Source organism: Chionomys nivalis, chromosome 7 (genome assembly GCF_950005125.1).
Source record: "Chionomys nivalis chromosome 7, mChiNiv1.1, whole genome shotgun sequence".
NCBI lineage: Eukaryota > Metazoa > Chordata > Mammalia > Rodentia > Cricetidae > Chionomys > Chionomys nivalis.
Genome location: NC_080092.1, coordinates 76,513,694 through 76,527,888, shown reverse-complemented (window position 1 = coordinate 76,527,888; position 14,195 = coordinate 76,513,694). Strand labels below are relative to the sequence as shown.

General features: G+C 46.1%; 1 protein-coding gene across 1 annotated transcript in view; it reads right to left on the bottom strand.

The window, feature by feature from the left end:
• Skap1 (src kinase associated phosphoprotein 1) overlaps positions 1-14,195 on the bottom strand; it is a 291,122-nt gene that overhangs the window by 232,596 nt on the left and 44,331 nt on the right. The gene's annotated exons all lie outside the window — the stretch shown is intronic.

Below are 14,195 nucleotides of genomic sequence, written 5' to 3'. Positions count from 1 at the left end.
GAACCTGACTCACCCCCACCCGAGACAGAAACAATGTCACTTACGGTGGTTACCCACAAAAACCTATTTAGTGCCTTCCGGAAACTTACGTTATTCTGTATTGATTTTCCTCTAGGGTATGACCACTTTCTTCCTCTCGGCTTGGCCCTTCCCATCAGCGTGCGCACTCTCATAGAATGAGGTACATCCTCCCCTCACCATTCCAATCTCTCCATCTCCTGTTCCATCTTCTTCATGGCAGAGTGCAATATTCGAAAGCCCCCTCTCCTCGCGTCCTCATCTCTTCCCCTGTATTCACCACCGGGTTCATGGCGACTACACCTTAATTCTCTGAACAGACTAAAGCCTTCCACACCACTAAGCAGGATGGATACTTTTCTGTTCTCCTCTTAGCCTCTTGGGAATTTGTATCTGAGGCTTTCTAGGAGGAAAATTACATGTTTTTAATTGAATTCTTAATCAAACAAAGAGGGTCCATAACCACAGAAGGTTCAGGGAAAGGCCATACTGGGTGGCAATGATGTCTTCCAGGGTCGACATGACTAAAATTAGGTTTGGCTACATTAGGGAGGATGATCATCCTAATGCGTAGACTATTTCTCTACCACTCCCCAGAAAACGGAGCAGTGGAGGTCATTGGGGCGGAGGTCGCCATAAAACAGAGGTGGCTTGAGGGAAGCTATCAGAGAAGAAGAAACTGGAACAGAAAGCCAAGGTTTGCTTTGCCCAGACCCACCCTGCTCTGACATTAAGTGAAAGGAAATACAAAGTAACAGGTTAGAGAGAAGGCAGAGGAAGGAAAAGGAGCGGGGTGAAGGAGGAGGTGGGAGCAGGAAGGCTTCCACAGCCAGAAGAAGGGATGTCCACACGCGTGTAAGGGCACATGTGCACTAGAACTGACAGACAGTTAATTCAGCTGCGTGTAATTGTGAAGTGGGCCAGTCTCTGCCCAGCACGGAACATCTGACCACTGCCCCAAAATGCCTTCCTGTGAAATACAGTCGGATTACTTTCTCTTCTCATTGCTGTGACAGAGCACATAACAAGAAGCAACAAGGAAGGAGACGTTTCTATTGGCTTATGGTTTGAGGGACTACAGTCCATCTCAGCGAGGGAGGACACAGAACCAAGCAGCAAGTGGGAACAAAGGGTGGCTGGCGGCACCAAGACTGCAGCTGGAAAGTGGAGAGCTTGCCAGGATACAGTCAGGGCTGGAGTCTTCCAGGGATGGCTCACTAGTGCCTTACTTCTACGAGTCAGGCCTCTTAAAGGTTCTTGTGATCTCCCAACAGTGATAAAGTGCACGGGCCTGGGAGGACATTTCATATTCATATCAAAGCAGGCAACGGAACAGATCATTGGACACATGAACAATATTCTAATTTCCGCTCCTTCCCACCTTCTCTTGATGCATTGCTCTAACACCTAAGTCTTATCATTACTCATCCCCTAATTAAACATAGAAGAAATGAGGGGCTGGAGATGACTGGGCAGTTAAAACACTGCCCGCTCTTCTAAAGGACCTTGGTTTGATTCCCAGCACTTACATGGTAGCTCACAACCATCTATCACTTCAGTTCCTAGGGATCAGATGCCCTCTTCTGGCCTCTTGGGTATCAGGCATGCATGTGTTACACAGATACACATACAAGCAAAACACCCACACACATAAAATAAAATAAACAAACAAGGGTGCAAACACACACTCAGAGACATGCACACACACTTCTTTTTTCAAAATGTTAATGACAACAATGACAAGAGCTTTACTAACCAATATTACTCGTACTTGCTGGTTCAGGGATAGGTGGGGAAATCAAGCCAGGGAGTAACAGTATTTTAAAAGGCTAACTCTGAGTAAATTGTTAAATAGGCCTCTGTATGTGTGCGCACGTACGTGTGTGTGTGTGTGTGTGTGTGTGTATGCACGTGCGTGTGCGTGCCCCTCCTCCCACTATCCCCACTCCAACATTTATTTTCAGTTCCCTTCTCTATCAAGTCCAGATTTCTTGGTTTCTCTTACTAGTCAAGAAGACAGGGCATGTCATAAGTTCACATAAACATAAGATTATGCTTCAGGGGTGGCTCACACTTTTAATCCCAGCACTTGGGAGACAGAGGCAGGAGGATCTCTGTGAGTTCAAGGCCAGCCTGGTCTACAGAGTGAGTTCCAAGACAGCCAGGGAAACACAGAGGAAACCCTGTCTTGAAAATAAATAAATATAAAATAAAGTGCCTCTTAAAATTAAAAAAGAGTATGCTTCTGTCAATAGTAACTATAACATAAGATGGTCAGTGCAGAGAAAAACTTCATTTAACAGCAACAAATGAGGAAGCTGTCTTACATAATCAGGACCGTGTAGTAGAATCAAGATTATTTTGATAATACTGTAATTGAACATCTTTGTTAAACTTCTAGTGATATGTGTAAGTTTAGTAAGGTAATGTTACATCTATCTATAGCACCAGTTCTCAGGGAGAGCAAGGAAGGAGGCTCAGTTTCATAGCGAGAGCCTGCCTTAAACAACAACAACAAGGGCTGGAGAGATGACTCAGTAGTTAAGAGCACGGGCTGCTCTTCCAGAGGACCCTAGTTCAATCCCCAGCACCCACATAATGGCTCATGACTGTCTATAACCCCCATCCCAGGGGATCAGTGCCCTCTGCTGGCCTCTGTAGGCACTAGACATGCTCATGGTGCACAGACATACATGCAGGCAAAATACTCATGCACATAAGCTAATAAAATAATACTTTAAAATTTTAAACATGAGTAACAACAAAAACAAAAAGACGAATAGATTCCAAGGATCTAATTAATGTGTAGTGCGTGACTCTCGTTAACAAAACTACATTTTCAGGTACATTAGGTACCTGAAATTGGTAAAGAGTAGATTTGACACATTCTCACAATGAAAGCAGCTTCAGGCGGGAGGTGGTGGGTGTGCTAATTAAAACGCAAACATCTCAGAACGCATATGTGGATATCAAATCGTCGACTTGCATATTTTAAATAAAGTTGATTATTAATTTTTTAAAATCTAGTGGAACTTCCATATTGAACTTGGTGGGAGTGAGCGTTACTTCCTTTCTTTCCTATCGAATCTTTTCTTCTTTGCGTCCTTCTCTAAGTATTACTGCAATAGTCTAAAGAAGTTTGCTTTAAAAATGGGAGCAAACAGCACAAACACACTTACTTCCCACAGAGGACATTTTGTTTCGGTTTGGCTTTGAGACCAGTCTCACATAGCCCAGGCTAGCCTCAGACTCCCTATGTAGCCAAAGATGACCTTCCGTTACTGATCCCCCTGCCGCCGTTTCCCGAGCGTCGGGATTACAGGTGTGTACTACTACACCCAGTTTTATGCTGCGCTAGGGAAGCAAACCCAGGGCCTTGATCGTGCTAGAGAGGCACTCTACCAACTGGACTATGTCTCCAGCCCCAGAGGGCACTTCTAAAAGGAAACTATAAAATGTCAGCAATAACTGTAATAAATATCTGCAGTGTCAACCCTTAAGAAGGGGCCTCAGCACACTCTCTGCTGGACATATTTGAGGTCTTCATCTTGTCTGGTTACACATAGAGTTCTGTGCTCTTCAGGAAGTTTTTAGTTAAACCCCTGCCAATCCCTTCCAATTCTTATACTTTGCTCTAAAGACAATCCTCTTTAAACCAGACAGCTCAACAAATCAGGAGCTAAATGTTTAAAGCCAAGATACAAAAACTGCAAAAGAAATATGCAGAAGGAAACACATTATGAATGCACACGCGGAGTTACAGCGCTCACACACAGAGCTACGTCTAGTCCAAAAGCCTCCGAGAGTTCCCTATCGGGCCTGTGCTGACAGATAACACACACTTCTTTAATCTCCTCTTTGAACCTTCAGCTCCTATAGGAAAGGGAAGCTATCACTCCTCTGCAACAGCCACGCTCAGCCTCACCAGGTCCACGCAAATGGAACTCAGGACTGAAAAGAAGATAGGACAGCGTGAGCAGAGAGAAGACGCTGTGCCATAGGGATGGTGATTATTTTCACATTCAGTCCAAACAAGCCTGTCTTCGTGCTTAGCTGGCCTGCAGAACAGTCTTTTCATTTTGCATGCAAAAACTAAAATGCATGCATGGTTTGGGGCTGGAGAGGCGGCTCAGCAGTTGAGAGCACTGGCTGATCTTCTAAAAGAACCAGGTTTGATTCCCAGCACCCACAAGGTGTATCACAATCATCTGTAACTCCTTTCTCAGGGGATTAAACATCTTTTGTCCTTTGCTGGCACTAGGTACGCAAGTAGTACACAGCAACTCACTCATATGCATATAAAGAAAATAAATTTAAAATGCATGCATAGTAAAGTTTGCTATTCGGGATTTTTTCAATTAAAGATATTGGCAACCGAGCTTTGGTCTGAGGACAGGTACAGGAAATGAATAATAGCGTTCATGGTGTTAAGGGAAACCAGAACCCCAGCAGTAACCACAGTGGTAGCAATGGTAATAAAGAAAACAGCGCTAAGATCTGTTCACTGGATAGTTGGGACCTTTCCAAGCACTTCCACAAACTTTTCAGCATGCTTCTTTCATTATTAAGCACATTTTAAAATCTAAAAACAAGGAAATCAAAAAATGAAATAACTAGTCTGTAGTATTAACAAGGTAGAAAGTTTCCAAGCCTAGGAACTGGTGCTCTCGCCCCTGCCCCTATGTGTGTGTGTGTGTAGCCCAGGCTGACCCACAGTTCACTATGTAGCCCAGGCTAGCCTTGAATTTACAGAATGCTCTTGCCTATTGTGGGATTACAGGTGTGCACCAGCACACCCAGCACAGTAATTGGTTTCTGTGCAAACATTTTAATAAGGAACTGTAAACATGTTCTTCTAAACTGCCAGCTTAATTCGCAGGATGCATCACTAGATTTCTGCTGAAAATGGAGCAATTGACTCTAAGCCATTAGTTTGGGTCAGGGAAAAGCGGTCAGATTCTTGACCACAAAGTCAAGCAATAAGCATTGTTGTGGGGAAAAAGCTACTGAGAGCTCTCAGTTCTTGACCAGCTAATTAGACAGATCCCGATGCAGGAGGTAGACAGATAATTTTAAGTACCCTAATATTGTTGGAACTACCTCTGAAGGAAAAATAATTCCATTTTCTAATTATAATAAAATAATGTACAAACTCAGTGCTTAATGCATGCTAAGCATTAAGCTTTGAATACATTTCACATATTTTATTTAATTTTTATAGCAACCTTGGGAAGTCAGTATATTATTAACTCCTTATTTAAAACTATTCCTCCCTCCTACCCCATCCCCCACCTAAACCCCCGAATGTGTGAGTGCAGACATGTGGAGGTCAGAGGAAGTCTGGGGACTTCCTACACTTACCGTCCATCTTTGTGTTAAAGAAGGTTTCTTATTTTCCTTATTCTGTTGCAGACTCTAGACTAGCTGGCCCTCAAGCTTCCAGAAAATTCCTGTCTCTATGGCGTCTCCTTGTAGGAGCACTAGGACTACAGAGGCAGACACCGGGTCCAGCCTTTGACCTGGGTTCCAGGCAGAAGAGCAAGCACTGTGCCCACTGAGCTACCCACCCCCACCCCAATTGTCTCCATTTTACAGATGGAGAAAGCAAGACTGAAGGAAACCAGACACTGACTACAATGTCCCGGTTGAAGCTCTTAAATTCCACATCAGATGCTTTCTTAGTGGCTACAATATAAAAGCGAATCCAGCCCTTAAGGGAAGTGACAACTCATTGTTCAGACAGCCCCTTAGTGTTCCAGGACGGTGAGCTCACAGGTATTCAGAGTCCACAGCTGGTCTGCAGAGACCTCTAAACTCCATAAAACTGAGGGAAAGCAGTATGTAGGTTCTCTGTTCCCTTGGCGAAAACTCCTTAGACTTCAGCTATGACAGCAATTCCTTCATCTCCTGCCAACTGTCAAAAGGGTAAGAAGACAGAGGAGATGGCCCGGCATGTAAAATCATCGCTGCGTAAGCCTAGAACCCCCTGGATAAAGAAGTGCACATCTGCAACCTGGCACGCCTACAGGGAGATGAGAGTTGAAGACAAGAGAATTGCCAGTGGGCTAGCCTTGGCTATGCAGCACAGTGAGAGAAACAATGAGTCCCTGTCTCGAAAACAAGGCAGGAGATAACTGACTCCAGAAAGTTGCCTGCTCACCTTTACACATCCACTGTGGCACGCCCCTGTCTACACACAATCACACACACACATGCGCGCACACACACACGCACTCACACACACAGACACACACGTGTGCATGCACACCAAAAAAAGAAAACCTAATAAATTTTTTAAATGATGAGATGCATGGGGTTAGACACAAACAAGACTACACTGACATTATAAAACTAGCAATCCAGAAAGGTCAACATCTGGGATGTTACGAATTTAGAGCATCTAGATGATTGGGTTTTTTGCAACTGAAGCATTAAAACATGTTATTTTACCTGGGACTCAATATCAGGCATAGCAAGCCTTCCCTGCCTTGATAAACCATCTGCTTACTCCAATATTTCTTAATGACTGAGGGATGCTCAAATTCGAATTTCCTTTTCATAAGAAAGCGCGGTGTCTTTTCTGAATGCGTAGGCTGTCTGTGATGCTCGCTGTCTAGGGTTGCACCTCGGCCCCTCTTGAGCATCTCTTTCATACGATGACACCCATCCACACAGATCACAAGGACTACCACTGACCAAAGTGCTGTTCTGGTATCGGGGATGGACTCTCGGAATCCAAGTGCACACCTAGGTGAGCTGTGGTTCAATGGCAAGTTGATAAGACTAACAAAGCCCCTTGCAATGACCTTGAACATTGAATGAAGGGTAAGACTGATTCCACGCCCAAGAAAATGACTTGGCTGAACAGCAGTTAAGACTGGGCATCCACTTAAGCTCTTCCTCATTTGGAAAGGAGCCCTTTGAGTTCTCTTTCTGCTGCCAGGGTCCCAGAACCACTGCAGAAAGAATGATGGAGAGGCAGAGGGTAGTGTGGCCGGTGACACCCAAGAGCAGAAATGGAAAAATGGCACCATCTGGTGGAGTCATCGGGAGCCTGGGACCCAGGGGTTCTGACACCAGCCTTAGACAAACACAAAGGCCTGGGACGGAGAGATGATGTGCTGTCTGGTCTCACCTCGGTGCCACCGAAGGTACAAGACTTTGTGCCTACCTTTGAGGAACTTGGAATCTTGTCCAAAAGATAAGATGAAGTTATATATGGAGAGGTGCCAACTTTAAATAGTAACAAATCTGTGGTAACGAGAGGCGATATGTATGCATCTATTTCCAGCAACAGAAGGCCCTGTCGTAAGGCGGTCCTGGGTTCTTTGGGGAGTGTAATATTTCTGTGATCCTGAATCTATATGTATAAGCTTTAAACGTTCACCCCAGACAACAACACAATGTTCCCCAGTTCACAGAAGATGATGATCACAAGTGAACTTATCTGATACTGACCATGCTCACCATGACCCTCCCAATTTTTAAGCCCATCCCTAGATAATAAAAAAGAAATCAAATAACACCCCATTTCCCGCTGGAGTCATCTCCATGCAATCACCGCCATGGTCAATCCAAAACCTGCTCTGGGGGCTGGCAAGATGGTTCAGTGGGTAAAGGCACTTGGGGGACAAGTTTAATGGCCTGAGTTCTGTCCCTGGGACCCATGTAACGGTAGAAGGAAAGAATTGCTCCTGTTAAGTTGTCCTCTGACCTCCACATGTGTACTATAGCATACATGTCCCCTCACATCACATGACGTACACACACACACACACACACACACGCATGCACGCACGCACGCGCACATGCACGCACATGCAAATTCAATAATGGTAATCCAGTCTGGATAGGAGTAGTAAGAAACCAAGTGCTCTTCTTGATGAGTCAATGACTCTGCTCTCTGATATAAAATGGAAAACCCACGCTCTAGTTCTTTCCCTACTTCCTAGCACGGGACTGGTTCCCTCCAAGGAGATCTCACTCGTTTGCCCTCACAGTCCCCGCCCCCGTCCCCGCCCCCCGCCCCCCCCCCATGTAAGACACAATGAGCTATAACTCACACTAAAATAGTCAAAGAAAACTGCTAACTGGATACAATGTGGCAAAATTAAAGTCCACAACATCAGAACGGGATTTAGGTTCCCTGCCCCCCCCCCCCACCAAACTAAAAGATTCACTTGACGTTCATGGTGAGATTTTGTCCACTGAGGTCAAATCTGGCAGAGACACACAACATGCTTGGGGGGGCAGAGGAGAGTAAGACCTTTAAGCTACTTGAGAAGGAGTTGAAAAGGCAGGAGATAGATTAACGAGTGGGAGACAGGCCATGGGCAGATGGCCCAGAAAAATCAGAGACACCTCTGGTTCTACGCCTGGGTGCTGGAGTCAACATGGATGCTCACACAGGATGCTCACACGGGTGCTCACATGGGATGCTCACACGGGATGCTCACACGGGATGCTCACACGGATGTTCATACGGGATGCTCACACGGGATGCTCACACGGGATGCTCACACAAGATGCTCACACAGATGCTCACACAGGACGCTCACACGGTGCTCACAGGGGATACTCACATGGGATACTCACACGGGATGCTCACACGGGATGCTCACACGGATACTCACACAGATGCTCACACGGGATGCTCACACGGGATACTCACACGGGATGCTCACACGGATGCTCACATGGGATGCTCACACGGATGCTCACACAGATGCTAACACGGGATGCTCACACGGGATACTCACACAGGATACTCACACGGATGCTCACACAGGATGCTCACACGGATGCTCACATGGGATACTCACACGGATGCTCACACAGGATGCTCACACGGATGCTCACATAGGATGCTCACACGGGATGCTCACACGGGATATTCACACAGGATACTCTCACAGGATACTCACACGGATGCTCACACGGGATGCTCACACGGATTCTCACACGAGATACTCACACGGTATACTCACATGGATGCTCACACGGGTAGTACTCTGGCTGATTATCATATTTTAAACTTTGTCTCTGTGATTTTTGTCATTGTTGATGGTTGGAGACTTCATTTTATTTCGACCACCAGGACACCTTTCTGTGAACAACTGCCACCTGTGGGACCCTGTGACTAGACCCTAACATTCACCAGATTTTACAGCCATGAGGACCTTTCCGATCATTTAACTTAGCCTTCACCTTACAGTTGGGAAAGTTATCCAACTACACCTCAGGAACTGACTTTTTACCTTCCTGCTTAAGGAGCTTCCCTGCAGGATGGAATTTTTTTTTAATCTCATGGAGGTCAGAGGAGGTGGGTCCCCTGGAGTCGGAACTAGATGTGGTTGTGAACCACCTGATGTGGGTGCTGGGAATCGAACCCTGGACCTTTAGAGGAGCAGTGCATGCTCTTAACCATTGAGCCATCCCAGCCCCCACCACAGGAATTTACAAGTCTACACTGTGTAGCCACCTTAGCTTATCTTGTGCAGAATCAGGCACAGGTTTAAAAATGGGCTGCTTATTTGAAAATAAAATGATTGCTATTTTAAAAAATCACTTTGAAATCTTTGTGGTGAAACACTACTTTCTAGCCTATTTTCAGTATTTTGCTTGTTATGAACACGGCCATATCATTCACTTGGTGGCAATTGTTACACACACAAAACATTTCAACTTCAGCCTTTTGGAACTCATCCAAGCAATCCACGCGTGGATCTCACTCCACTCCACTCTAGCTCAGGAATGAACGCTGAGTTCATTTTCTCCATCACCATGAGGTTAATAAATGCCTGCTATTTGCCATGAGGGACTAAGGACACAAAAAACTCAAACCTGGATCTGTTTGTCCAAAATGGTCAAATTGTGTGGGAATGATAAAAACTGAAACCCAGAAGTGCCTGGGCCTGGATAAGGCCAGTACCTGTCATTTTGCTGCAGATAAAAGAATTCTGAGGGGGTGTTCAGGGTCAGACAGAAGCTTTCACCTAACGGGCTAGGGGAAAGGAGGGTCGCAGAGAGGGCGGGCCAGGCAGGCTGGTCAGCAGAGCAGATGGCAGAAACTGGCTTCACACCCCATAGCGGGTATGTTTAAGGAGGGGGCAGAGCAGGATACTGGATGAGCTCCGACCCAAAAGCCTGTTGCCCTCTGGTGGGAGCTGGCACAATGAGGCGAAGGTGAAAGGCCTAGAGGTAGGCACTGAGGGAGATGGAGGCAGTTGCTGACCTGGGGCCTGTGAACTAATAGCCGAGCATCACTAAAGTGCTCATCCATGGTTGGAGACTGGGATTTACTGTGGTAGGGATTCATTACATCATTGTTCTCTGGCCCCCGTTAGCTGCCCAAGTGCAGAAGTAGAGAAGTTGGACAGCTGATCCTATCAAGGTTCAGACCTTTCTAGCTAGGCTTGTGAGGCAGAAGGACCAGGGTGAATGAGAAGACCGGAGAGACAAGCCCTGGAGCTCGGGCTGCCCAGGGAAGAAACCAACGGCCCGAGACTTGACAAACAGTGTCCACTCTTGCTGAATGCTTTAATATTAGTGAAAATGTTCAGAAGCAAGAGAGACTATCAGTCAACTCTTTCCTGGGAACGTCATTCCAGAAGTCCCCAAATCTCTTCTGCTGCTGTGCCCCTATGCCAATGTTTGGCATCACCATCCACCCAACTAGGACTAAGAATCCTTTTCTACCTCTTTCTCTATTGGTTCGTGTATCCATCAGTCACCCAGTCTACTTCCTTGGCATCCTTTTAACCTATCTCTGCAGCCCCTAAATCCATTCATCCGAGTCCTCAGAATGCACTACCAAGTCCAGTATAGCCAGATGGTCTACTGGTCCATCTGCCCTCATCCCTCTGACTCTGTATCTTCAATGCTGATAGAAAGGTTACTGTAGCAGCAGTGAAGAGCCAAGGCTCTCCAGAAGGGTCTGCAGGGGAGTCCTGGCTCTATCTTTGAATAGTGAGACATGAGATACAGACTCCATTTCCTCGTCTTTAAGACAGACATAAACTAATCATCCCTGTTTCGTATAATTCTTGAGAATTAACAGAGGCAGTCCTCATGAAGAACATCACACCTGGCACCTGGTGGGCTTCTAATCAGCATCAGCTGTTCGTGTCATTAACACCGGCATGATTCTAATGACCTCAAAGGCTCTTGCTTCAAATCCTTCAACGCCTCGTCCCAGCTCTCGGGGAGCAAAGTCTCCCACTCCTGTTTGCTCTGTTGCACGTTGCTGCCGTCATGCCGCCTTTCCCTTTGTGCCTCCTTCCTCTGCAAACACTTGCTGGAGCTCTGCGGCCGAGCCCAGGCTCCTGTGTTAGCACACCTGCGCACTCCATCCCACTGCATTGTAATCTCACATGTCCTCAAGCTGCAGGAGAAAGGGGCATAGAACATGTGTTCAATAAATGCTTGCTAAGTCAAATGCACTGAGAGCTCTCTGGGCTCCAAGCAGCTGTACAGGACATCTCAGGGAGAGAGGACAGCAACCAGAGAGGCAGAGCATCCCAAGTCACGTATAGAGTAGGCAAGAGCATAGATTTACTCCAAATAAGATAATGTTTTTTCCTTAAGTTACTCACACAAGGAAAGGTGGGGGAAGGAAAAGCGTACGGTAGGAGAAACCAAAAAGCTGCTGAGATCCTCGTTAAAACTCCCATTCCTCTGGACACTGGTCAAGAAGAGAGATGTCCATACAAAAATTCAGAAATCGTTTTAAAATGATTTCTCACAGTTCACCTCCATTCACCCCAGCCTGCTTCCTGATTTATCTCCAGTCTCTTTCTTCCTTCCTTATGTGGTTCTGCGCTGCTCATTACTCTTCCCCATTGATTTCTTTGGACAGAGCTATAGCAGTAGGCGCTAGACCCTTGCGTCAAGTCTCAATTCTCTAAATCATAAAGAGTGGGACAGACTTTGATCCAAAGACTAATGAGCACAACTAGGTTTGTGGCTGTATCAATGCAGGCCCGAGGCCCCTGGTGGTTCGACCACAATCAACCAGTCAATCTCTGGCCTTCTAGATCTGTCCTACCTTTGTGGGATTCACTGCTATCAGAAATGTCGTGAGACATTGCCAGAACATTCTGAACACAAAGACAGTGTGTAAACACACACTCAGCCCCTTACCCCAGAAGGCTGGCATGCTGTCAGTGGCCAACTGGTACAAACTTTTTCACAACCATCCCCAGGCACATGAGAGTTCTTTCTCACCAACAGTCTCTGCTGTGATGGACCCCTCTCCACTCCTTCCCTTTCAAAAGTCAGTTGGGGACTGGGGGATGGTTTAGTGAATAAAATATTTGTTTTGCTGTGCAAACATGAGGATCAGAGTTCGGGCTCCAGACCCCCACATAAAACCAGATGCAGTTTGCACATCTGTAAACTCCCATGTCCATGGGGAGATGGGAAGTGGGAACAGGAGGATCCCCAGAAGCTCATGAACCAGCTGGTTTGGTACGTACTGTGGCAAACAAGAGACTGTTTTAAACACGGTAGAATATGGGGGTCTAGACCCAAAGTAGATTCAGCTTAGCCTGTTCTGGTTGCCCTCTGACCTACAAACATGTGCTGTGACACATGCGTGTGCACACATGTACACACATACACATGCTAAGCGTGCACATGTGCTCTGTCAATTACTGGCCTACTAAGAAAATTTCATCTATTTATTTTTTCACCTTTTTTGTGTTTTTGAGACATAGTCTCACTATGTAGTCCTGGCTGTCCTGGAACTCACTCTGTAGACCAGGCTGGCCTCGAACTCACAGAGATTCACCTACCTCTGCCTCCTGAGTGCTGGGATTAAAAGTGTGCACCGCTACCGCCTGATTGCTAAGGAAATTTTAAACAGGTCATCCTAGTTCACAAATTTTCAAAAATTTTTCAAAAAAATATTTCAAAAGTTCATTTCCAGGTGTTTGAACTTTGCTTCGTGAAACAAAATAACGGACGGTGGGAAGGTGCCAGGGCTAGCGTCAAAGATCTAGTCAGTTCTCTCAAAAGATCTGAAGCACAGTAAACAATCTTCAACCTACAAGTCAATCACATTTCAAAAGCTGACATGTACAGTCAGCCGTCTGGAACGTATCTGCCTATAGACACAAAGGTCACCAGATGCTGTTCATTACATACGAAATGCTACATATTACATATGCTGTGTTTTACATACCCCATTAAAGCCCGAGGGCAACAGAAACGGTAGCAAAGGAGATTTTTCTCATTTTTCCTGGACATAGAACTCAGAGAAACTTTCGACATCCTTCTCTTTCCATCTCCTGCCTCTCAGTGGCCTCAACCCTGACACCAAAGATCCAGACGCAGTCCAACGCTCTAATAAGACACCCTTCCCCGGCATACCCCTCCCTGCACCCTGCTTTACCCCCAGACTCTCCATGATTGGATTCCACCTGTCTTCTTCGCCATGTTTCCCGTGATGCTTTGGTTCCCAGCCATGCTTCACCTCCATCTCCTCATCTAGGAAGATGTTATTACTGTGTGCCAAGAGTCTCACCCAACCCCCACACCTTCACCTCGGCCAGCCTGTGATGCCAACTCCCTGCTGACAGCTCTCTCCAATCCTCAGGTCAGAAGGAGCTCCTTCTCTGAGTGTTTCCCGAACTATCTGCCTGTTCCCTTTCTAAAGCCTTCGCCTCGGTGCATCCTGAATTTGAGTTACCTGTGCATGCTCTTTTGTCTTTCCCATCAGACTGTAAGTTTCTTGGAACTAACTGTTGAGTACCTATCACTAACTGGTATCATGTTAGACACGTTCATGCGCCTAACAATGACACAAGAGACACATTTGGTTTCTCTTGCCCCAAAAGGCCTGTGTTGTGTTTGCCACAAAACCACTTTGTATATAGCATATGCTCAGCAAACTTTTGTTGAGCCTATGGATGAATAAACTGGTATTGTTTATGATGTTGACACCACACACAAGTAATATGTGAGCTCGAGCAATCTGTACTTTTCAGAAGTGACTGAACAGTGCCAACTCATTGTTCTTGTTATGAAGTATCCGAGTCTCAACAAAGGCGGGACATGACCCGGATGAAAGTCCCAATCCCAGAATCTTGTGCTGTACAACTCTGAACACACGAGTTACTTCTCTGAACCTCAGCTCTCTCCGTCAGCCAGACGGAGACTCTGACAGTGCCCACCTC